This window comes from Bufo gargarizans, chromosome 7 (genome assembly GCF_014858855.1).
Source record: "Bufo gargarizans isolate SCDJY-AF-19 chromosome 7, ASM1485885v1, whole genome shotgun sequence".
NCBI classification, from domain to species: domain Eukaryota; kingdom Metazoa; phylum Chordata; class Amphibia; order Anura; family Bufonidae; genus Bufo; species Bufo gargarizans.
Window position 1 is genome coordinate 149,982,141 of NC_058086.1, and position 26,732 is coordinate 150,008,872.

The following is a 26,732-nucleotide window of genomic DNA, read 5'->3' on the forward strand; positions in this document are numbered from 1 at the left end:
GTCCCATAGCGATAAATGGAGAAGTGCTGCTCATGCTCGGCATGCTGTTCATTTTGGGGGGCCTGCAAGGCACAGGGTGCCAGTTCTAGTGATCAGTGGTGGTCCCAGCGGTTTAATAGTTATTCCCTATCTTGTGGTTAGGATATAGCTTCAAATTACTGGAATACCCCTTTCAATCAGATCAACAGGCTAGCAACATCCACCTTCCCACCTACTTTTCAAAACTGGAGTGAGTGGTGCAAAAATGCAAAATGTTGCAAAATATTTTAAGAAATAAAATCTAAAATTCTCATAGAGCTGTTATTTTTTCGTGACTTTTTGAAACCACTACAGAGTTTGATAAATTCTCAAAAACTGATCTGGGTCTAATTGAATCCACACTGCTGGAATCTGTAGTCCAACACAGCAGAATTCTTATTCTGCAACCCTTAGTGTACTTAAGAGATAAAAAGGTTAATAGATGCACTAACTCCTAGTTTCTTTTTTTTTCATTACAGGGAGGAGACTGACATTGTTACTTGGCAAGATCTTTTAAGAAAATATCGGCAGACCACAAGCTTCAGAGCTAGCAGCAGATACATATCCGGTCAAGGTTCTATACACTTCATATCCAGTCAAGGTTCTGTCCACTTCAAACCATCAAAAAAAAAAAAGAAAGAAAACCTAATCTCAAGCAAGAGCAGCAAAAAGTAAGTAATAAAAGAATCCGATGCAAATATGTACTCGCTGTGTAGACGTCACTCGTTTTCTATCTTCCTAAATAATCTGGAGCTATCTAGTATATCTCACCCTAAACAAACTATGATATATATATATAACATTATTAGCATAAAACTTAGTAGTCAGAGAAGCATGGTGCCAGCATTCTGTGTAGGCAAGGAAAGAAAAGCTTGACAACGCTTCCTTAAAACTCTAATAAAATAATGAATAGTTACAGTACAAGAGCAGGAGGAGTCATATCATTAACCATTTTATGTTGTCATTTTCCTTTATGTTACTTCTGTATGTTATATTAGCATGTTGTTTGTTTATTATTGAAACCCTATGCTTCAACAATTAACTTTTTCCAGATTTTAATGCATAGTTAGGTTGGTGTCACAGGGGTTGCTTTTTTGGTGTGTGCCCCCCCCCACCCCCATCATTTTTTAAAGTGTATTTTTTGCTGCCTTTTTAACCTTTTTCATGCTGACATGTTTCTTTAACATCTATAGTACATAGACAAACATTTTTTTCTGGCTGTTTTTGGGATACATTTGGGCACTTTTAATGTTTTTTTTTTATTATGCAGCATGTTCAATATTTTTCTGGCATTTTTTCCCATAGGTCTCTTAATAGTGGTTGAAATACAGTAGAAAAACGCAGTTTGAGGCACGCATGAAACTGTAAATTAATAGAAGGGTTTTGACCATTCTGTACCCGCATCCATTAGCCATAATGGAGAACTGTTCTCTCTCTGTGGGACCAGACATGTCCAAATCAACTATAGCCATACACAGGACAATCTTCAGCTGTTTGCTGCGGAGCCTCACCAAGCCCCTGTTCAGAAAATGTATAATAAATGCAGCTCAGCAATCAAAAAGTTAATTCAATGTATATTACTCATGACCACGAGGTACTATTAAAGTGCCGTCATTTTTATTCAGTGCTCTGACTTTAACTCATATTTCATAGTATAGCATTTAGAGAACACTGACTTTTCTGTTCCATCCACGTGACATCAGGCATCAAACACATTTCCTCCAAAAAGCTGCGCAAATAGAACAGGAAAGTCAATGGGCCAGAGTTATCATGACTCTGACAGCTCACTCCACTTTCACATATGGCTAAAGTCAGTTTTAGCCAAGTCAGATTTATGATTGGCCCTTTAAGACTATAATAAATGTGGTTTGATGGTAGCAGTTTATCTATCAGTAAGCGGCTTTACAAAAGTCGCACGTTTTTATGAAAAAGTCGCATGTTCTATTAAAAAGTCTCATAAGATAAGCATGGTCCTCACTGAAGTGAAATTGCGACTTTTTAAATAGTCCCAATAGTAAATCTGTCTAGAGATTCATTTACATAAGAAAACACGCCAACTTTCAGAAAACTGGCGAACATAGTGCAGAGCAGAAAAAAGTCGCAAATTTTTGCGCAGTTTAAGCGATTGCGCAAAAACATGAGACTTTTTCACTCCATTATTCTGACTTGAGCTAATGATAAATCTGGCCCAATGTTTTTTAAATTCTATGCTATAGAAGTATGAATTGAAGTCAGAGGACTGAATAAAGATGATGGCACTTTAAAAGTACCTTGTGGTCGTGAGTAATATATTGATGCTCACTTCTGATATAATGAATTAACTTTTTGATTGCTGAGCTGTGTTTATTATACACTGTGTGACCAGACATGTCCACATATTAAATGGCCAGCTCACGAATTTCAGTGGAAATGGAGCAATCTCTTTGGCCTGTGGTCACTAGGGATGAGTGGACCCGTGGATGTTCGGGTTCGCCGGGTTCGGCCAAACTTCGGGTCAAAGTTCGGGTTTGGGACCAGAACTTGACCTGAACGTGAACCCAAACTCCATTGAAGTCAATGAGAACCCGAACTTTGGTGCACTAAAATGGCTGCAAAATAGTCATAGTAAGGGCTAGAGGGCTTCAAAAGGAAGCAAAAGGGGTAAGAGCAGGATAATTGCCATGCAAACAAATGTGGATAGGGAAATGACTTAAAATAACATGCACTAGAAAAAATAAATAAATAATAATCTTGAACTTGGAGGAGGATGTCAAAGTGGAGTAGGAGGTTGAGGTGGCGGTGTAGGTGGAAGCGGCGGTGAAGGAGATAGCCAAGACTGTTTTTGGTTTTTTTCCCCCTTTTTTGTTTATTTATTATAAATTTGAGAAGGCCACTAAATATTGAGAAATGGAAAAGAGAACGCAAAGAGAAAGTGCGCTGGAGTATAACAATGGCTGTGTGCGGCCGGTATACTTGTCTATTCAGCACAAGTCCTATGGGATCCATGCCTGGTTCATTTTAATGTATAGTGAAATTGAGGCACACAGATTTTCAGTGTTGCAATTCAAAGTATTTAGTTTCACAGTAGTTTCATCCAATTGCCTAATATTTGTTTTCAAGGTACAAACAGAATTTCTAGACTGGATGTTTCGGTCACATTAGTTTATACGCGACGCCGAGGATGTATGTATTCAGCAACTCCCAGACAACTTGTGATCTTGGGCATAGAGCGTTTCTCCTTGAAGTACCGAACATGTATTAATATATTGAGCATTTCTCCTGAATATACTGTCTGCTATTAGCATATGATCAGTATGGACCGCATGCATACTTATACAGGTGCCCTATGTTTACAACAATTAGATCTATTGTGTGATGTTTGCTAATTACATATATCTGGCATTATCCTCTATATACTTACCTTTATAATTTTCACCTAACGAGTCCGAATTTATAAGTACTTTATGAATTACAAAAAATTAAGCCTTAACATAGTTCCTGTCCATTGTGTCTGTGGATTTGCCATTGTGTCATATCGCTTGTATTTCTAGCAACATATTGGATTGTTATATTTCTATATTATTGAATGTATATACCACAATTTCTTCAGTATTTCTACTCCAGCTCATTTCCTGTATTGTATATTATTGCAGATAAAATGTGACCGCTGATGAAGGTCTAATGTGACTGAAATGTCCTGTCTAGAAATTCTGTTTGTACCTTAGAAACAAATATTGGGCAATTGGATGAAACTACTGCGAAACTAAATAAATACTTTGAATTGCAACACTGAAAATCTGTGTGCCTCAATTTCACTATACATTAAAATGAACCAGGCATGGATCCCACAGAACTTGTGCTGAATAGACAAGTATACCAAGAAAGCAGCCAGCCATTGTTATACTCCAGCACGCTTTCTCTTTGCATTCTCTTTTCCATTTCCAAATATTTTGGGGCCTTCTCAAATTTTGTTTGCCTCAATTCAGCCCTTGATTGGCACCAGAACCTATCGAATAGAGTGCGGTTATCCACTTCATTATATATGGTTCATTTTATTGACCTGCCTCGCTAAACACACGACCTGCCTCGCTAAACACACGACCTGCCTCGCTAAACACATGTTTGGACAATACACTGGCCGCAACGCAGGCCAGCACCTCCAAGGAGTAAAGGACAAGCTCAGGTCATGTGCCCAATTTGGAGACCCAGAAGTTGAATGGGGCAGAGCCATCAGTCAGTACGTGTAGGCGTGTGCAAACATACTGCTCCACCATGTTGCTGAAATGCTGCCTCCTGCTAAGACATTCCGTATCAGCTGGTGGTGCTGGTTGTTGTGGCGTGCTGACAAAGCGTTTCCACTTTTCGGCCATGCTAACCCTCTCTTCTGACGTGCTGGCAGTGCCCCAGCTGTGTTGGCGACTTCTTCCTCCTCCTCTGCCTTCACCTTGTGCTTCCACTGTGCCCCCCCTGTCAGGTGGGAATGCCATCAGCAGCGCGTCTACCAGCGAGCGCTTGTACTTGCGCATCTTCCGATCACTTGTAGAGGGGATCCAGCAGGTTGGTCACCCAGTAATCAACACTGATTAGAAGGTGGGCAACTGGGCGGTCATTGTGCAGGCACTGCATCATGTAGTTGCTCATGTGTGCCAGGCTGCCCAGAGACAACGACAAGCTGTCCTCTGTGGGAGGTGTATCGTCTGTGTCCTCTGTATCCCCCCAGCCATGCTCCAGTGATGTCAATGAGCTGCTTTGAATGCCACCCTGCTGTGAACACGGTAACAGAGGAAGCAGAGTAGGAGGAGGAAGCAACAGGAGGCAACGGGAAACATTTTGCAATCCTCGGAGGCAGAAGGACATGCGCCAAACTGCTATTCGCCTCAGGCCCAGCCGCCACTGCATTTACCCAATGTGCTGTTAGGGAGATATAACGTCCCTGCCTGTGCTTACTGGTCCACATATCGGTGGTCATGTGCACCTTGCCAGAGATGGCGTTGCGCAGTGCACACCTGATTTTGTCCGCCACTTGGTTGTGCAGGGCAGGGATGGCTTGCCTGGAAAAGTAGCCACCGCCATAAGGTTTTAAAAAGTTTCCATCTCCACCAGACAGAATGACAGCATTTGAAAGGCCAGGAATTTTGAAATGCTGGTGGGTGGGTAGGGGGGTACTCCCTCTTTCTCTCCAGTTTTTGGGAGATGGACAGCTCAACGCTTCTATGGGACAGTGTGGAGATGCTTGGTGATGGTAACTATGGTGGAGGTGGTGGTATTGCTGCCACAATCTCTGTTTGCTTGGTGGCAGGTGCAACTGTCACTCTAAAGGGGGAGGAAGAGGCCGAGACTGCAGCAGAAGAGGGAGCAGGAGGAGCCTGAGATCTTTCATGGTTTTTGAGGTGTGTACTCCACTGCAGCTTGTGCTTTACATTTAGATGCCTGGTCATGCAGGTGGTGCTAAGGTTTAGAACATTTATGACTTGCTTCAGGCTCCGATTGCACAGCGTGCAAGCAACTCACGTCTTGTCTAGTGGTGAGCGAGCATGCTCGGCCGAGTACCGGTTTGGCTCGAGCATCGCTAGGCTCGGCAGTACCACATGTGCTCGAGCGCCATGCTCGAGTCTCCTCCCCGCACATTTGGCGCCTTCTAAGCTGCCAATAAACATGCTGGTAAGTATTGCCATCACTGTAATGCCATTAGACATGTTTTCTAGTGGCATTACAGTGATTGGCTGGCCAGAACACGTCATCGGGTGCTATATAGCACCCGGGCACGCGGGTTCGGCTTATTGCGAATCAGGGAGAGCTGCTGTTAGGAAGGGACAGAGAGTGTAGGGAGAATTTGATTGCAAATTACTCATTTTAGGTACGTTTCAAAGTCCCAAAAGTTCTTTTAAAGACTATTGTGTGTGTTGACAGCAATTTAAAGTACAAATTTGCACTTTTTTTTTTTTTTTTACAAAAAAATCGCTTCCTTGGCAGAAGGTGTCTGCAGTGACTTCTGACATCAGTGCAATACCTTCTGTGTATCAGGGGCATAGAATATCAGTAAAAACAGCAACCAGTTTTCTTGTCTGCGGCAGAATCCGTTTATCGCAGCGCATTGCATTTTTATACCATCTGAATACTTCAATCCCATATATTGGGAAAAAGTGAAAATCAATATATATACAAATTTCACAGAATCAGCACACAGTTTTCTTATCTGCGCTAGAAACAGTTTGTAACGGATCTCCTGGCACCCCGACCGGGTACCTCCGTTGATGGATGCTCCTAGTGCTTCCCAAGGACTCCAAGTACTCCACTCGACACCATAACCACTACAGGAACCAGGAACAGGAACAGCTTGGTTGGGGTCTCACCGTCCTCCACCCACGCTGGACCCAAGCCTGGGCTTCAGCTTCCAGAGGGTGAACCTCTCCTAAATCCAGAGAGCAGGAACAGCTCTTACAAGAGCTAGTAGTTATAGCAAGGGGAGTATAGCAAATCTTCAGCGTATCGCAATCCCCAGTGTCAATCAGTTACCCAAACACCAGCCTCAACATGATGAAGGGTAAAACAGGAACTCTTTATTGAACACACAAGCATTGACTTATATACACATTTTCCAACAAGGGTACCACCCCTGTGGACCTGGTTGGGAACTGAGGACATAACATAGCAGCCAATCCTTTACAGTTTTACAGTTTAAATACAAAAACTATACATTCAACAAACACAATGGCATCGTCTGTGACGCAATTAACAAACACAATTACCAAAACACAATGGCTCTGCCTGTGATACAATTACCAAACATAATGGGCTAACTTAATCATTTACAGGCAGAAACACACATTTTTCCCCAAAACACAGAAAACACCTCAAAACCCCACATATCTCCATAATCCTGAAGCAAAAGGCTGGCAAACAGGCCCATCCAAAGCCCAGTGGCGAGGTTATTTTCACCACACATCTCCCCCTCCCAGGGAAGACTAACCAGATACCTGACCTCACACCGGTCGGTACCTGAGTTAGTCTGGCAGCCCACCCACAACCAAATACTGGAGCTGTGTAATTTGATAGCCTGTCTCTGTCCAGTGAGTCCACCAAGGTTGTGTTGGTAACTAGTACTCCCGGTCTCTGTGTTGCTCCCTGGCTTGGAGTGGAGGTTGCTTTGTGGGCAGGGATCAGCAGTACTCTGCCCTGGTGCGAGCGCATCAGCTAGGCTAGTCTGTGTGGAGTCAGCCTCTGGACAAGAGGATAGGGGAGGGCAGAGGCCAACTGTGCTTTGCCCAGATGCCAGCTCTTCCGCTGGGGTAACCTGTGGGGAGTCAGCCTCTGGACAAGAGGATAGGGGAGGGCAGAGGCCAACTGCACTCTGATCAGCAGCTCTCCGGCAGAAAACAACTCAAAACCCTACATATTCCCATCATTTTTACACCCATGGATAGCTCTGACCTGGGTGAACAACATATCCAAAAATCCCCCAGATCCGAGCAGGGGTTCCCGAATTCCATGAAAGTCACATATTGCCGACCGCAAGCATGGCTTTCCTGCCCAAAACAGTTCCACAGATTTAGGCTGGGCGGCCAGTCTACCTTCTTCTTCAAAGTTAGTATATGGGCCATAATCCTGAGGTAAGAGACTGGCAAACAGGCCCCTCCATAACCCAGTGGCAAGGTTATTTTTGCCACACCGTTTATCGCAGCGCATTGCATTTCTATACCGTCTGAGTGCTTTAATCTCATATATTGGGAAAAAGTGAAACTCAATCTATATACAAATATTACTGATTCAGCACCCAGTTTACTTGTCTGCTGCAGAAACAGTTTATCACAGTGCATTACATTTCTATATCGTCTGAGTGCTTTAATCTCATATATTGGGAAAAAGTGAAACTCAATCTATATACAAATATTACTGATTCAGCACCCAGTTTACTTGTCTGCTGCAGAAACAGTTTATCACAGTGCATTACATTTCTATATCGTCTGAGTGCTTAAATCCCATATATTGGGAAAAAGTGAAAATCAATGTACAGGGAGTGCAGAATTATTAGGCAAGTTGTATTTTTGAGGATTAATTTTATTATTGAACAACAACCATGTTCTCAATGAACCCAAAAAACTCATTAATATCAAAGCTGAATATTTTTGGAAGTAGTTTTTAGTTTGTTTTTAGTTTTAGCTATTTTAGGGGGATATCTGTGTGTGCAGGTGACTATTACTGTACATAATCATTAGGCAACTTAACAAAAAACAAATATATATCCATTTCAATTATTTATTTTTACCAGTGAAACCAATATAACATCTCAACATTCACAAATATACATTTCTGACATTCAAAAACAAAACAAAACAAATCAGTGACCAATATAGCCACCTTTCTTTGCAAGGACACTCAAAAGCCTGCCATCCATGGATTCTGTCAGTGTTTTGATCTGTTCACCATCAACATTGCGTGCAGCAGCAACCACAGCTTCCCAGACACTGTTCAGAGAGGTGTACTGTTTTCCCTCCTTGTAAATCTCACATTTAATGATGGACCACAGGTTCTCAATGGGGTTCAGATTAGGTGAACAAGGAGGCCATGTCATTATATTTTCTTCTTTTATACCCTTTCTTGCCAGCCACGTTGTGGAGTACTTGGACGCGTGTGATGGAGCATTGTCCTGCATGAAAATCATGTTTTTCTTACCTTGCAGACTTCTTCCTGTACCACTGCTTGAAGAAGGTGTCTTCCAGAAACTGGCAGTAGGACTGGGAGTTGAGCTTGACTCCATCCTCAACCCAAAAAGGCCCCACAAGCTCCTCTTTGATTATACCAGCCCAAACCAGTACTCCACCTCCACCTTGCTGGCGTCTGAGTCGGACTGGAGCGTTCTGCCCTTTACCAATCCATCCATCTGGCCCATCAAGACTCACTCTCATTTCATCAGTCCATAAAACCTTAGAAAAATCAGTCTTGAGATATTTCTTGGCCCAGTCTTGACATTTCAGCTTGTGTGTCTTGTTCAGTGGTGGTCGTCTTTCAGCCTTTCTTACCTTGGCCATGTCTCTGAGTATTGCACACCTTGTGCTTTTGGGCACTCCAGTGATGTTGCAGCTCTGAAATATGGCCAAACTGGTGGCAAGTGGCATCTTGGCAGCTGCACGCTTGACTTTTCTCAGTTCATGGGCAGTTATTTTGCGCCTTGGTTTTTCCACACGCTTCTTGCGACCCTGTTGACTATTTTGAATGAAACGCTTGATTTTTCGATGATCACGCTTCAGAAGCTTTGCAATTTTAAGAGTGCTGCATCCCTCTGCAAGATATCTCACTATTTTTGACTTTTCTGAGCCTGTCAAGTCCTTCTTTTGACCCATTTTGCCAAAGGAAAGGAAGTTGCCTAATAATTATGCACACCTGATATAGGGTGTTGATGTCATTAGACCACACCCCTTCTCATTACAGAGATGCACATCACCTAATATGCTTAATTGGTAGTAGGCTTTCGAGCCTATACAGCTTGGAGTAAGACAACATGCATAAAGAGGATGATGTGGTCAAAATACTCATTTGCCTAATAATTCTGCACGTAGTGTATATACAAATTTCACTGAATCAGCACACAGTTTTTTTGTCTGTGGCAGAAATCGTTTATCGGGGCGCATTGCATTTCTATGCCGTCTGAGTGCTTCAATCCCATATATTGGGAAAAAGTGAAAATCAGTATATATACATATTTCACTAAATCAGCACCCAGTTTTCTTGTCTGCAGTTTAAAATGTTAATCGCAGAGCATTGCATTTCTGTACCGTCTCTGCGCTTTAGTCCCATTTATTAGGAATAATATGGTCATAAATATAAACAACATCATAAAACAGTGTCTGTACTGCAGATTACAATAATCTGTGGCTAAAATACTGTCCAAAATCTGTGCTGTTCTGTGTCATATACTGCCATGTACCTGAAAACTTTATTTTGTGGACAGTAAAAAAAACAGCGTCACAACCAGTAAAAAAATCAATAAATATGTACAAGTTTATGGGGTACAATGTTTTATGGGGTTTGCTCACCTTCAGGCCCTCAACCATAATGTTTAAGAGGGTCAGCTGAGCAGCAGGCCCTCACCCGTAATGTTTTAGAGGGTAACCAGCAGGTCCTTGCTCCTAATGTTTTTTGAGGGTCAGTTTCAATTTAATAAAGGGTGTGTATAATGCCCTCCTTTATGTGTAATAACAGGTGCAATGGAGTGCCTGTTCCTTGTAATTTTTGGCAGGCCTTTTACTTATTTCATAGGCTGTCTGAGTGTATGAGTCCCACTACCTGAACAATTGCAGCACCATGTGAATGAGGCCCTACTTTATGTGATATAGAGGCTGTATCTCTTTTTCCTTGTAATTTTTTGCAGCACTTACACTTTATATACAATTGAATCTACAGGAAAGAATTCAATTTCCTAACAATTTTTCCTCTAAAAAGGATATATATATTTTTGTGGGGGCGGGGTTTTGGGCATTTTTTTTTGTCAGTCTGTGAAAGTGGCGTACAACTCAGACAACATGGTTCCCAGCAGCAACATTGGTGTCCAAGATGCAGCCAGACATGGTCGATTTTAGAGGTGTTTACATCACTTTCAGACCTTTTCCTGTGAACCAGGCACCCTCCCCTCATCCGAGCAGGGGGTGCCTGGTCGCCTCCCATTGACTTCCATTATACTCGGGTGATCGGCCGAGAGCACGAATATCGCAATGTGTTCGGACCGAACACACAAACACTTTGGTGCTCGCTCATCACTAGTCTTGTCGTCAGCACATTGTCTGAAGAACTGTAATGTCAGGGAATTCCTTGGAGATGGCTTTGGTGAGCTCAGTCCCTGGGTGCGGTGGGCAGTATTAGACATACTGGCTAGGGGACGGCCACTCTCCTTTTGCAACCTGCTCTCTTTTGCTGTGTGGCTGGCGCTGAGTGACCTCTTTCTCAGAATAGTACATGTCACTCGCATGACTTTGATTCCATGTGGGGCCTAGGACCTCATCATCCTCCACATTATCTTCCACCCAATGTTTACCCCTGCCCTCCTTCCAGGTCTGCACACTGCAGAAAGCCACAGCATTCGTCATCATCAGAGATGTGCTGAGGTGGTCCTCCTATGTCCACCTCCTGAAACATAAGTGGTGGGGCATCAGTACACTCAATCTCTTCCACTTCTGGTGCAGGGCTAGGTGGATGGCTCACGGAAACCCCTCCAGCAGAGTCATCAAAAAGTATAAGAGACTGCTGCATGACTTGGGACTCAGACTGCTTGGCGGATTTTCAAGGGGGTGAGGTGAAAGACAGATGCCCATGGACTGCAGGTACAAACTCTGCGCTTTCAGGAGGGGACTGGGTGAGAGACAATGTGAAGGAACTGGAGGCACTGTCAGCCACCCAATCTACTACCGCCTCTACTTGTTCTGGCCTCACCATTCGTACGCCGGTATTCGGGCCTACAAAATAATGCTGAATGTTCTGTCGCCTATGTGCACCTGAGGAAGACGTTTCATCTGTGTAGCTGGCACAGATCAACCACGTCCTCTCTTTGCAACAGGAGCTCCACCAGCAGCACCACGACCAGGGCCACGTCCCTTATTTGACGCTCTCCTCACCCACTGAACTAAAAGACGGATTAACTATATTAATTTCCCTGTCTCATATGGAGTGCAGGTGTACCTCACACCAAAAAATGGGTATATGTCACCCACTCATCTAAATACGGATTAACTATATTAATTTCGCTGTCACGGATGCAGTGCAGTTTAACCTCACAAAAAAAAATGGGTATATGTCACCCATTGAACTAACAGATGGATTAACTAAATTAATTTCCCTGTCAAGATGCAGTGCAGGTGTGCCTCACACAAAAAATGGGTATATGTCACCCCCCTAACTGACAGACGGATTAACTATATTAATTTCCCTGTCACGGATGCAGTGCAGGTGTACATCACACAAAAATGGGCATATGTCCTCCACTGAACTAACCGACGGATTAACTATATTAATTTCCCTGTCTCAGATGCAGTGCAGTTGTACCTCACACAAAAAATGGGTATATGTCACCCATTGATCTAACAGACAGAATAACTAAATTAATTTCCCTGTCAAAGATGCAGTGCAAATGTGCCTCACACAAAAAATGGGTATATGTCACCCGCCGAACTAACAGACCGATTAACGATTTTAATTTCCCTGTCTTAGATGCTGTGCAGTTGTACCTCACACAAAAAATAGGCATATGTCACCCATTGAACTAACAGACGGATTAACTATATTAATTTCCCTGTCTTAGATGCAGTGCAAGTGTACCTCACACTAAGGCTGCATTCACACGTCCATGTGTGTTTTGCGGATCCACGGATCCATGGATCCGCAAAACACGGACATCGGCGATGTGCGTTCCGCATTTTGCGGACCGCACATTGCCGGCATTCTCATAGAAAATGCCTTTTCTTGTCCGCAATTGCGGACAAGAATAGGACATGTTCTATAATTTTCGGGATCGGAATTGCGGACCCGGAAGTACGGATCCGCAATTCCGGATCACGATGTGCTGCCCGGATCCGGAATTGCGGATCCGTACTTCCGGGTCTGCAATTCCGATCCCGAAAATTATAGAACATGTCCTATTCTTGTCCGCAATTGCGGACAAGAAAAGGCATTTTCTATGAGAATGCCGGCAATGTGCGGTCCGCAAAATGCGGAACGCACATCGCCGATGTCCGTGTTTTGCGGATCCATGGATCCGTGGATCCGCAAAACACACATGGACGTGTGAATGCAGCCTTAGTGTGAGGTACACTTGCACTGCATCTAAGACAGGGAAATTAATATAGTTAATCCGTCTGTTAGTTCAATGGGTGACATATACCTATTTTTTGTGTGAGGTACAACTGCACGGCATCTAAGACAGGGAAATTAAAATAGTTAATCGGTCTGTTAGTTCGGCGGGTGACATATACCCATTTTTTGTGAATGGACCCTAAAAATGGGTATATGTTACCCATCGATCTAACAGACGGATTAACTATTATATTTTTGTGTCAGGGGTACAAAGATGGTGTATTGCACCCACAAAAACATCACTTTAGGTCACCCACAAAATTAACAGCCAGACTAAATATTATATTTCTGTGTCAGGGGTGCAAAGCTGGTGTATTGCATCCACAAAAAAATCACTATAGGTCACCCACAGAATAAATAGCCAGATGAGATTCCAAACACTTTCCCTCAGTTCAGCTGCCTGCTTCCTGTCCCTGCACTACTCAGAGCTGATGGGCGGTGCTACACATGATACAGCTTGTATAGAGGCTGGGTCACATGATGCACCGGCCAATCACAGCCATGTCATTACTAGGCATGGCTGTGATGGCTTCTAAGTGCCCACAGCTTAAAAGCTTGTTGATTGGCTGCCCTGCAGCCTTTCAACAAGCTTTTTTAAATGCCCATGGAAACAAGCAGTATATCATTTGATGGAAAAATGAATCAAGCCAGCAAAGGAGACATTATGGACAATCACAATAGATTTGTAAGTGCCTTGTATTAACTTTCTCTACATGATAAATGCCATTTGCTGAAGTGATGCAACCTCTTAAAGGCTCAATGAATGGGGTTCCAGCATTTGGGCACCTTGTAATCAGCTTAAACTGGTTTATCAGGCTCCTGATATTGAGGACCTATGCTCAGGATAGGTCATTAATATCTGATTGGTGAGCGTGTGTCATCCCGCTCCCACACTCATCAGCTGTTCCCTGCAGCCTCCAGTGCAGGAACCAAGAATAACAGCTCCATTCAGAGCGTACTGGCCGTGCTTGGTTACTGCAGCCCATTTCCCATCTAAGTGACTGGGACCTGAGCAGCGGTAACTAAACATAAAAGGATTTCCAAAGTGGACTATGAGTTCAAATCAATCATTCCAATTAGACTTTTGTTAGTCAGATGACACACAGTTGGACTATCATCAGAGCTGAGCAGCGGTAACTGATCAAGGCCACTACACTGTCCCAATCCTCAGCTTGTGTATAAAGGTCCTAAACATAAAAGGATTTCCAAAGTGGACTATGAGTTTAAATCAATCATTCCAATTAGACTTTTGTTAGTCAGATGACACACAGTTGGACTATCATCAGAGCTGGGCAGTGGAAGGACGTTCACCTTTTTATCATTTGACTTCCCTAATGTTACATTAACCTTCTGTCACATATCATTGTGCTGAAAAGGTAATTTGACCTCTTACCTCCTTAGTGACCACGCACATTTTTTCATCAATATACCTTTATGAGGCCTTTTTTTTGCAGGACAAGTTATAGTTTTTAATGCACCATTTTGGATACATATAATCATTGGTTAACACCAGCTATCTGTCTTAAGCCCCCTTTGTTTACGTCAGTAAAAAGTCGTATTGGTGATCACTAAGGGGTTAATGCACCTTGATGTAGATGAACATCATGGAATGACTTTTCAGAAGGCACCATGGCATATATACATGGTCACAGAAGATGGAGCCCCAAGGAGCCTGCTCCCACTGTAAAGCTTGGATCAGAGAAACTCTGATCCCAACCATTGAATCCCTTATCCCATGATTGATGTAAAAAATGAAAATCAGACATCATAAAGTAGATGACAATCTCCTTCTGACAAGATCAGGAGACAGTTGAAGGATAAAAACTGAAAATGTGCGGCCAGCTCAGTGAGCCGGGCAAATAAATACTGTAAGGCTACTTTCACACTAGCGTTCGATCGGATCCGTTCTGAACGGATCCGATCATATTAATGCAGACGGAGGCTCCGTTCAGAACGGACCCGTCTGCATTAAAATGGCAAAAAAAAGCTAAGTGTGAAAATAGTCTGAGCGGATCCGTCCAGACTTTCAATGTAAAGTCAATGGGGGACGGATCCGCTTGAAGATTGAGCCATATTGTGGCATCTTCAAACGGATCCGTCCCCATTGACTTACATTGTAAGTCTGGACGGATCCGCACGCCTCCGCACGGCCAGGCGGACACCCGAACGCTGCAAGCAGCGTTCAGCTGTCCGCCTGTCCGTGCGGAGGCGAGCGGAGCGGAGGCTGAACGCCGCCAGACTGATGCAGTCTGAGCGGATCCGCATCCATTCAGACTGCATCAGGGCTGGACGGAAGCGTTCGGGTCCGCTCGTGAGCCCCTTCAAACGGAGCTCACGAACGGACACCCGAACGCTAGTGGGAAAGCAGCCTAAGAAAGATAACAAACAGCAGATTTTATTGAATAACTCAGTGACTATACAAAAATGTTTATTACATGAAATTACAAAAGTATTAAGATCCAGGTGCTGGTTTGAAAACTGTAGAATTTTTTTCATAGGAGAACCGCTTTAAATGTTTTTGTTACATCTAGCAACATAAGCATAGCCTAATACATTGCATGTCAGTGTTACACAGATTGGCAATAAAGCCTTATAATACTAAATATTGGATTTGCAACGTTCCCTTTAACTTTACAAAAAATATTTTGTTGTTAAATGAGATCAATTAGATTTTAAAATGAAGCTAATTTAGAATATTGATCTTTCACAAGATGGTGACGTGTCTTGAACGTATGGCTTTCTCTAACGCACACAGCTGTCTCCTGTGTTAAGAGCAACTAATAGGCTGCCCGTCATAGACAAGAGCTCCTGTCCTTGGTTCAGCCTCTATGAGGTTCAATCTCAGACTGCCAATTCCCTGGAAAAAAATTACAGCATGCACACTGAAGACCTGTAAACCTGGCAATACTGTGGATGAATGACAGAACATAGCCGACAGACGAATGAAACCTCTGTCTCTTTGTGATACCTTTATTTGGTATGTGATGGCGCGTGCTGCAGTTTCTATCTGGTAGATTCTCATGGAATCCATGAGAGGTACAGTACTATGGGTGCCTTATTAAAGCGTTGTACCACACAGATCCATAATATAAGATTCTCCAGGAATGGGGGGACTGCACTATACATTATGCTTTGATACTTGCATATAGAACACCTTGGTGAGTTTACCTGTCAGTCTGCTCAGCCATTATGGCATATCATAGGAAGGATCACATCATTACCATTGATTGTAGAGCAGTGTAGTGGGGTCTGACCCCTTTACCCTCCCAGGCAGCTCTGAAAGTGGAGGACATCAGTTCTCGTCACATATGAGGACAGGTGACTGGCAGACATTTTAAATCATTCCCAGAGAACCTCTTTAATGAGCCACAATGCTTGATGGGGGTTTCTGGAATCAGCACATCAATAGTTTATTCTTAGAATAGGTCATTAAAAAGGTTTGTTCAGGATGATATTGATGGCCTATCCTCAGGATAGGACATCAATATCAGACCAGAGGGGGTCTGACACCGGGTGATCAGCTGTTTGGTTATAGCTCCTGCACCAGTAGTCAGCAATGGAGCTACACAGCTCCGCATACTTGCCAACGTTAAACTTGATAAATTTGGAGAATATAAGCCCCTCCTTGGGATATCCCCAAACCCACAACCCCAAACCCACCCAGGACCACCCACATAAAGGTTGGGCTTATATAAGCCACACCCATTTTGGCATGAGATAGTCTGAATTGCTGGGACTGGATCTCAAAATTAGTGACAATTCCTGCATATTTAGGAATGATGGCAACAATGTTACTGCCGCACTGCCCAGCAATAGGTTAGGCCAGTGGTGGCGAACCTATGGCACGGCTGCCAGAGGCGGCATTCAGAGCCCTCTCTGTAGTTTTTTTTTTTTTTTTTTTTTAATATATTTTATTAGTTTATAATACAAAAATTCATATCCATATTACAATTATAATATTATAAAATCCTACAGTCCGTGAAATTTGTAATTTGCAACATGATTAAGAACAATTTCATACAAGTATCCATGCTTATGGAGACATCAAGAATACAAATGGAGATCTCACTTGCTGGGGGAAATGCGGGATACGTCCGTCATCCACAGCCTAATACGGCAAAACAAACACACAAAACATCCCACTTGACATGTTGTTGTCTATACAGGGGGAAAAAAAAAAGGTAAGGGGCCCGCAGCCCGGGCAGCCTCCGGGCCCCTTACCTTTTTTTTTCCCCCTGTATAGACCTCTCTGTAGTTAACCACACCCTGGAAGAAATCTATGGTGTACCAATCTGCCTTAGGGTAGCAGGCAGCGCATTGAATGTAGGCAGGCTATTATAGCTAAATGATAAAGTACACGGAAGATATACTGTAATTGGTATTCAGGTTAAATTGCTGTGTTGGCACTTTGCAATAAATAAGTGGGTTTTGGGTTGCAGTTTGGGTACTCGGTCTGTAAGAGGTCAGCCATCACTAGAATAGGCCATCAATTGTTGAAATCCTGGACGATGAACAGTATAATCTTGAAATCTTGAAAAGGAAATGGCACCTTTTCAAACAGTTGATCGGTAGGGGGGCTTATACACACCCAACCTGATGATGATGACCTTTCCTATAAGTCGTCATCAATAGAAACCCCCTGCACAACCCCTTTAAGGCCTAGTTTACACCCTTTGCAGATATATTACCTATTTTTTTTGTTAAACCTGGAATAGATCTGGCTGCTGATAGATATATATATATATATATATATATATATATATATATTATTTTATTTTTTAAAGCAGACTCAAAGTAAATTCTTGTACAGGCTGTTCACATGAGAACATAAATCAAGCACAGAAACAAATATTTATCCAGTACAAATTATACCTCACAGATGACGCAAAGAAATTTCTGAATAGTGCCTATCCTTCTGTAAGATTATTTGGCTCGCCAATTATCTAAGGAATTATTATATATAAATATATATTAAATATATACTATATACAATACACCCTCTTACTGGGTCTGATTCGAGGTTGGATGCAATAAATGAGACAGAAGAGTGAACGTATTAAAAAAAAGATATATTGTATAGTGTGGGAAATTGATATTACAGTATTATTATTGATGAGCATGGAATTACAATGGAACAAAAATAACTAAATATTACGTAGAGAGAGACTTATACACTAATAACAATAATTCCAATTACTTCATCAATCCAAGATGACAAAACTTATACAACAGACAACTCTGCAAACCTTACAGTACTGTATTTACCACGCATGGCCTTTTTAAATCTGTACACCAGTCTCCTATCCTGTCCCCTTCCAAGTTTCTCCCAGCCTTCTCCAGCTTTTCCCCCAGCTTCCCCAAAGCATGGATCTTTTATTCTTTGAAAGCTCTCAACCCCCACCCGTGCCAACGCCCCATATCAGTTATCTGAGTCTCTGGGCCTGCCGAGAAACTGAATCTTGATCAACCAGTTATTTTAGAATTTTACAACACTTCTCTGCTATTGAAACATTTTGTTCTCTGCCAATCAGCATATGTAAGAGATACAGGATAGTACAAGGCCTTTATCTGTGAGAATCAGAGTAAGACAAAGTCAGCTAGATACATACTAATGCGTACAGTCAGCTACCGGTCTCTGATTCACACAAATAAATCCCTCATAATCTATAAAATATAATGCAACATCATGCATATATTATTTCCAAAACCTGTATTTCTTACACTTGTCCTATCTCACCACATAGAAATAGCATTTCTTGATAAATATATTATAGCACCAGGCCATACACCATTTGAGCTTTTTAAAGGTCATTTCCTTTTTTTTTTTTTTATATTAGATTTTATTACCAAATTATAGTATTTACCAATGCTTTCCACTGAGCAATATTTTACTGTGCCAAGAATTGTTCGATGGAGAAAACTGCAGGTATGGCGTGGCCATTGCTCCTCTTCAAGGGACGAAAAGATACATACTTAATGTTACTTCAGGACCAGGCCACTTTCCATTTTTTCATTTAATTTTTTTTACTCCCTGCCTTCCCAGAGCCCATAACTTTTTTTTATTTTTTCCATTCACACAGCCGTATGAGGGCTTGTTTTTTGTGGGACAAGTTGTACTTTGTAATGGCACCATTTATGGTTGTATATGGTGTTGAGCGAGCACCATAGTGCTCGGGTGCTCGGGGGCTCAGCCCAAACACATCGGAATGCTCGGGTGCTCTACCGAGCATCCGAGTATATTGGAAGTCAATGGGAGAACCCGAGAATTAAACCACGCATCCCCTGCTCTGAAGAGGGGAGGGTGCCTGGTTCCTAGGAAAAGGTCAGAAATTGATGGAAACACCACCAAAATGGTTAGGGAACAGCATGGCGAGGATGACTGGATGCATCTTGGACTGCCAGATCGCTGCTGGGAACGATGTTGTCCGAGTAGTACGCCACTTTTACAGGCTGACAATAATACGCACAAAACTGAAGATAAAATACGTTTTAGCTGAAAAATTATTAGGAAACATTCTTTCCTGTATATTTACTTGTATATAAAGTGCAAGTGCTGCCAAAAATTACAAGGAAGAGGCACTCTGAGACAACCTGTATATCACATAAAGGAGGGCCTCATTCAATTTGTTGTACAGTTGTTCATGTAAAGTGACTCGTACACTCATAAAGCCTATGCACTAAGTGAAAGGGCTGCCAAAAATTACAAGGAATGGCTCTACAATACACTCTTTGTTACACATAAAGGAGGGCATCATACCCAGCCTTGAAAAAGTATGATTGATGGCCTGCTGGTGACCCTCAAAAACATTTTGAGCAAGGGCCTGCTGATCTAACCATCTAAAACATTATGGGTGAGGGCCTGCTGCCGCTTTGGTGACTCTAGATAACCTGGGGCCAAACGCACGTCCCCGTGATGGCAACGATCCATTCGGATGTCTGGCCTATCAACTTTCTATGTTATTGTCAGCGCAAACCATGGTGACTATGGGTAACGGGAAATCAGGGTTCAATTCCAGAGAGAGAGTCTTAGAAACAGCTACGGTTTCCACATCCAAGCAAGGCAGCATGCGCGCAAATTACCTATTAGGTATAATTAGGCGAGGGTCTGCAGGTGATCTGACCCTGTAAAAGATTTTAGGTGCAAGCCTGCTGGTGAGATGACCCTGTAAAAGATTGTAGGTGAAGGCCTGCTGGTGAGCTGACCCTGTAAAACATTATATGCGAGTGCCTGCTGGTGAGCTGAACCTCTTAAAATCTACATGCGAAGGCCTGCTGGTAAGCTGACCCTTTAAAAAATGATATGCAAGGGCCTGCTGGTGAGCTGACCCTTTAAAAAATTATATCCGAGGGCTTGCTGGTGAGCTGACCCTCTAAAAAATTATATGCGAGGGCCTGCTGGTGAGCTGACCCTGTAAAACATTGTAGGTGAGGGCCTGCTGGTGAGCTGACCCTGTAAAACATTATATGCGAGGGCCTGCTGGTGAGATGACTGTAATGACCGGTGTCATGCACGGGGAGGAAAACAGGGAAAGCCCTGCCTAAGGGAGAGGGAAAGGTGGTGACCCCTAACTCACCTTGTGGCTGGCACCTGACTGCCCTGACGTCCCTAGACGGGTTCCTCACCCGTGCGGCGATCACGTGCCTAAACCCTGGCTTTCCCTGAAATGAGCCCTAGATAGTGAACGGGCCAGTGGGATCGCTAGTCCTCACCACTGCACTAAGAGGGAAACACCAGGGAGAGGACAGACAAACACAGACAAACACAAACACCCAGGTGGACGACAACAACTGTCCACAAAGGTCCAACAGGGATCCGGAGGGTAGCGTTCTGAATCAACAGTCAGAGAACGCAGCAACACAGCTCCAGTGGGTCAGGATAGATGTCCAGGCAGGAAGCTCTATCTCTGGCAACCAGAGAAGTGTGAGAGAGGAATATAAGGAGGTTTGGGAGTGCTGGACAAGGAACAGCTGAGGAGAAGGAGCTACGGATCCCTGAGTGAGCCAAAAGGGTTTGCAAAGCAAACCCAGAAAGCTACCATAAGGAAAACAGCCCTATCTTAAATAGAGCGTGCAGCCAACCGCTGTGACTTCCTGACCCCGGGTATAACGGAGTCAGGCGTGGTTCTTGATACCCTCATGACAGTACCCCCCTCTCTACGAGGGGCCTCCGGACACTCAGGACCAGGTCTCTCAGGATGAGAGGCATGAAAAACCCGAACTAACCTGTCGGCGTTTACCTCAGACGCAGGAACCCACATTCTTTCCTCGGGACCGTAACCTCTCCAATGCACCAGATATTGAAGAGAGCGGCGTACCGGACGAGAATTAACAATTTTGGATATCTGAAATTCTAGATTACCATCCACGACAACAGGAGGGGGTGGCAGCGGTGATGGTTCTAGAGGTGGAACATATTTTTTGAGTAACGACTTATGAAAAACATTATGAATTTTAAAAGTCTGAGGTAACTCCAGGCGAAAAGCCACGGGGTTGATGATGGCTACAATTTTGTAAGGGCCAATAAACCTAGGACCCAGTTTCCAAGAGGGAACCTTCAATTTAATATTCCTAGTAGACAACCACACATAGTCATTCACTCCTAGGTCCGGACCTGGCGACCGTCTCTTATCAGCCATGCATTTGTATTTACCTCCCATATTTTTCAAGTTAGCTTGCACCTTCTGCCATACCGATGAAAGAGATGACGAAAAACGTTCCTCTTCAGGAACCTCAGAAGACCCCCCCTCTTTGAAAGTACAGAATTGGGGATGAAAACCATATGCACCAAGAAATGGTGACTTGCCAGTGGATTCCTGACGACGATTATTTATGGCAAACTCAGCTAACGGTAAATATGATGACCACAACTCTTGGTTTTCAGACACAAAACATCTTAGATATGTCTCAAGGTTTTGGTTGGTTCGCTCAGTCTGTCCATTCGACTGAGGATGGAAAGCTGAGGAAAAGGACAAGTGTACCCCCAAACGGGAACAAAAAGCTTTCCAAAATGTAGAAATAAACTGGGTACCCCGATCCGAAACAACATCGGAGGGGACCCCATGAAGCTTCACGATTTCACTGACGAATACCTGAGCAAGAGTCTTAGCATTAGGTAGTGCGGGTAACGCAATGAAGTGTACCATTTTGCTAAACCTCTCCACTACTACCAAAATCACTGTTTTACCCGCAGACAAAGGTAAGTCAGTGATAAAATCCATTGACAGATGTGTCCACGGTCTATTGGGAATGACGAGTGGTAATAGAGACCCTGCAGGACGTGTATGTGAAACTTTTGCGCGCGCACAGGTAGAACAAGAAGACACAAAATCCAATACATCCTGATGCAACCTTGGCTACCAAAATCGACGAGACAATAGCTCCAAGGTTGCTTTACTACCCGGGTGCCCAGCAAGTGCCGAATTATGATGTTCCTTTAATAATTCGAAACCTAGGTTCAATGGTACAAACAATTTCTCTGAGGGGCAAGAGACCGGGGCGTCCCCCTGGGCCTCTAACACCTTCCCCTCCAAAACAGAGTGTACCGCAGAGACAACCACTCCTCTTTGTAGAATGGGCACCGGATCACTCACATTACCCCCTCCAGGGAAACAACGAGATAGTGCATCAGCCTTGGTGTTCTTTGCCCCAGGACGATAGGTAATAACAAAGTTAAACCTGGTAAAAAAATAGCGACCACCTAGCCTGTCTAGGGGTGAGACGCTTAGCTGATTCGAGGTACAGGAGATTTTTGTGGTCCGTAATCACAGTGACGGGGTGGACTGCCCCCTCTAAGAAGTGTCGCCACTCCTCAAACGCAAGTTTAATAGCTAATAGTTCCCTATTGCCAATATCGTAGTTCTTTTCTGCTGCAGATAGTTTTTTCGAAAAGAAAGCACAAGGACGCCATTTGCCAGGAGACGGACCCTGAGACAGCACCGCCCCCACTCCCACCTCTGACGCATCGACTTCAACAATAAAAGGCTGAGAGACATCAGGTTGGACTAGTACAGGTGCTGAGGTAAACCTCTCTTTTAGAGAGGAAAAAGCAACTTTAGAGGATTCAGACCATTTAGAAAAATCAGTCCCCTTCCTAGTCATGTCAGTAAGCGGTTTTACAATAAGTGAATAATTTTTAATGCATTTCCTATAGAAATTCGCGAAGCCCAAGAACCGTTGTAGTGCTTTGAGGTTCTCAGGAAGATCCCAATCTAAAATTGCCTGGACCTTCCTAGGATCCATACAGAAACCTGAAGCAGATAAAAAATAACCCAGGAATTGTATTTCCTGAACGGCGAAGACACATTTTTCAATCTTAGCATATAATTCATTCGTCCGTAGGACCTGCAGTACTTGTCTGACATGCTCCTCATGTGTTCTCAGATCAGACGAATAAATTAAAATATCATCTAGGTATATTACCACAAACCTGCCGATTAGATGACTAAAAATGTCATTAACGAAATGTTGAAAGACGGCAGGAGCATTGGTCAGACCGAAAGGCATAACTAGATTTTCATAATGCCCCTCAGGGGTGTTAAACGCTGTCTTCCACTCATCCCCCTCCTTAATACGAATCAGATTGTAGGCCCCCCTAAGATCAAGTTTGGAGAACCACCTAGCACCCGCAATCTGATTAAACAGGTCAGGAATGAGAGGAAGAGGGTATGGGTCTCGGAGGGTTATCCGATTTAATTCGCGAAAATCTAAGCAAGGACGCAGGCCCCCATCTTTCTTTTTAACGAAGAAAAACCCTGCAGCCACGGGTGAAGAAGAGGGCCTGATGTGTCCCTTAGCCAAGCTCTCGGAGATATAATCTTTCATGGCTTGTCTCTCTGGACCCGAAAGATTATATAACCTGGTCTTGGGTAATTTTGCGCCGGGAATAAGGTTAACCGGGCAATCATAAGGACGATGAGGTGGTAACTTCTGACAACCCTTTTCAGAAAAAACATCCTCAAAATCCGAAATAAATGTAGGTAGGGTAGTTATGGAGGCGACTAAGCAATTGCTATTTAAGCAATTTTCTCTGCACTGCTCACTCCACTCCAATATCTCCCTGGCCTGCCAATCCACTACTGGATTGTGCGCTACCAACCAGGGAAGACCCAGCACCACCGGAGTGGGAAGCCCCTCCAGAACATAACCTGAAAGCATCTCGTTATGGTGGTCCCCTACCCGAAGGTGTATATTATGAACAATGTGGGTGAGGTTTCTCTGAGACAGGGGAGCAGAATCAATAGCAAATATGGGAATGGGTCTCTGTAACGTACAGAGAGACAAACCCAAAGTGCGGGCAAAATGGGCATCTATCAAATTTACCCCTGCTCCACTGTCTAAAAAGAAAGAAATAGTCTCCGTCTTATCACCAAAAACAATAACCGCTGGCAACACAAATTGCGATGTACGTATGGAGGAGACGTATACCCCCCGGCTGACATCCTCCACACAGCCTGGGGTTAGTAGTTTTTCCGACGGTCTTTTGTTTCTGAGGAAAGAAGGACAGACATTAATGAAATGACCCCTCTCCCCACAAAAAAAACAAACCCCACGCCTACGGCGAGCCTCAGGAGGACGGACCTGACGAGTAGTTCCTCCTAGCTGCATAGGCTCGTCTAAGTCCGTACAGACTAACTGCTGCTTGAGAGGAGTTACCAATTTCTCCGGTTCTTTCAACCTGTCCCTAAGGCGTCTCTCTATACGGATAGAAAGGGACATAACCGCATCAAGGGAAAAGGGGGTCTCATATAATGCAAGCGCATCCTTAACCCTTTCGGATAACCAAGAGCAGAACTGACTCCTGAGAGCCGGGTCGTTCCATTGGGTATCCGTAGCCCACCTACGGAATTCAGAGCAATACTCCTCTAACGGCCGTTCTCCTTGTAAGAGTCTCCGTAATCTTGATTCAGCCAGTGCTACTCGGTCAGGGTCGTCATATATGAGACCCAAGGCCCCGAAAAACTCATCCACTGACCGAAGAGCCTGGGAATCAGTAGGTAAAGAGAACGCCCAGGACTGCGGGTCCCCCTGCAGCAGGGAAATAACAACCCCCACCCGCTGATCTTCATTACCAGAGGAGTGAGGGCGCAGTTTAAAATATAACTTACAGGCCTCACGGAATGCCAAAAACTTGTCCCTTCCCCCAGAACATCTGTCAGGGAGAGGGACCTTGGGTTCCGCAACAACCTGGTTACCAGTAGCAACCGCTGGGCTTGCAGTCAGTTGTAATTGCTGCTGTTGCTGGAGGACCGACGCCTTCAATCCTACCACCTCCAAAGACAGGCCATGAAATTGTTTGGACAGAGCAGCAATTTGATCCATACTGGATTCTAAGTAGGTAAAAAAAAAAATATATAATTTTTTTTTTTACCTACACAAAATAAAGGCCAGAGATAATGTAATGACCGGTGTCACGCACAGGGAGGAAAACAGGGAAAGCCCTGCCTGAGGGAGAGGGAAAGGTGGTGACCCCTAACTCACCTTGCGGCTGGCACCTGACTGCCCTGACGTCCCTAGACGGGTTCCTCACCCGTGCGGCGATCACGTACCTAAACCCTGGCTTTCCCTGAAATGAGCCCTAGATAGTGAACGGGCCGGTGGGATCGCTAGTCCTCACCACTGCACTAAGAGGGAAACACCAGGGAGAGGACAGACAAACACAGACAAACACAAACACCCAGGTGGACGACAACAACTGTCCACAAAGGTCCAACAGGGATCCGGAGGGTAGCGTTCTGAATCAACAGTCAGAGAACGCAGCAACACAGCTCCAGTGGGTCAGGATAGATGTCCAGGCAGGAAGCTCTATCTCTGGCAACCAGAGAAGTGTGAGAGAGGAATATAAGGAGGTTTGGGAGTGCTGGACAAGGAACAGCTGAGGAGAAGGAGCTACGGATCCCTGAGTGAGCCAAAAGGGTTTGCAAAGCAAACCCAGAAAGCTACCATAAGGAAAACAGCCCTATCTTAAATAGAGCGTGCAGCCAACCGCTGCGACTTCCTGACCCCGGGTATAACGGAGTCAGGCGTGGTTCTCGATACCCTCGTGACAATGACCCTATAAAAGATTTTAGATGCGGGCCTGCTGGTGAGCTGACCCTTTAAAAAATTATATGCGAGGGCCTGCTGGTGAGCTGACCCTGTAAAACATTATATGCGAGTGCCTGCTGGTGAGCTGACCCTGTAAAACATTAAATGGGAGGGCCTGCAGGTGAGCTGACCCTCTAAAACATTATATGCGAGGGCCTGCAAGTGAGCTGACCCTGTAAAAAATTTTAGGTGCAGGCCTGCTGGTGAGCTGACCCTGAAATTTTTTTTAGGTGCAGGCCTGCTGGTGAGCTGACCCTCCAAAAGGTTGTAGGTGAGGGCCTGCAGGTGAGCTGACCCTCTAAAACATTATATGTGAGGGCCTGCTGGTGAGCTGACCCTCTAAAACATTATATGCGAGGGCCTGCTGGTGAGCTGACCCTTTAAAAAATTATATGCGGGGGCCTGCTGGTGGCTGACCCTGTAAAAAATTATATGCAAAGGGCATATATGCGAAAAATAAGTATGTGTTGATATGATGGAAGAGGAGAAGGAGGATGAGAAAAGGAAGATTCAACCATACACCCTTGTTTGTGGTGGAAGGGGTGCATGGGAATACAGTGTATTCAGTACATTATTAACAACACATTTAAAGTGCCTTTATGTTCATCAGATTTCCTCTGGTGGAGTCGAGAAGTCATGGTCAATCCAGGCCTTGTTAATTTTTATAAGAGTCAACCTGTCAGCATTTTCAGTTGATACGCTTATCTGTTATAATGCCACCAGCAGCACTAAATACCCACTAAGACAAAATGCTGGTGGCAGGGCAGGCCAGCACCTCCAAGTCGTAGAGCGCCAGTTCATGCCACGTGTCC

At 44.0% G+C, this 26,732-nt stretch overlaps 1 protein-coding gene across 1 annotated transcript in view; it reads left to right on the top strand.

Annotated features, from left to right (window-relative positions):
* Positions 1 to 517: 517 nt before the first annotated feature.
* The window catches only part of LOC122943240 (dimethylaniline monooxygenase [N-oxide-forming] 3-like), a 114,956-nt gene continuing 88,741 nt past the window's right edge, over positions 518 to 26,732 (top strand). Inside the window, exon 1 of the mRNA XM_044300826.1 lies at positions 518 to 689. The gene's annotated coding sequence lies outside the window, so the exon portion shown is untranslated. The remainder of the gene's footprint in view (positions 690 to 26,732) is intronic.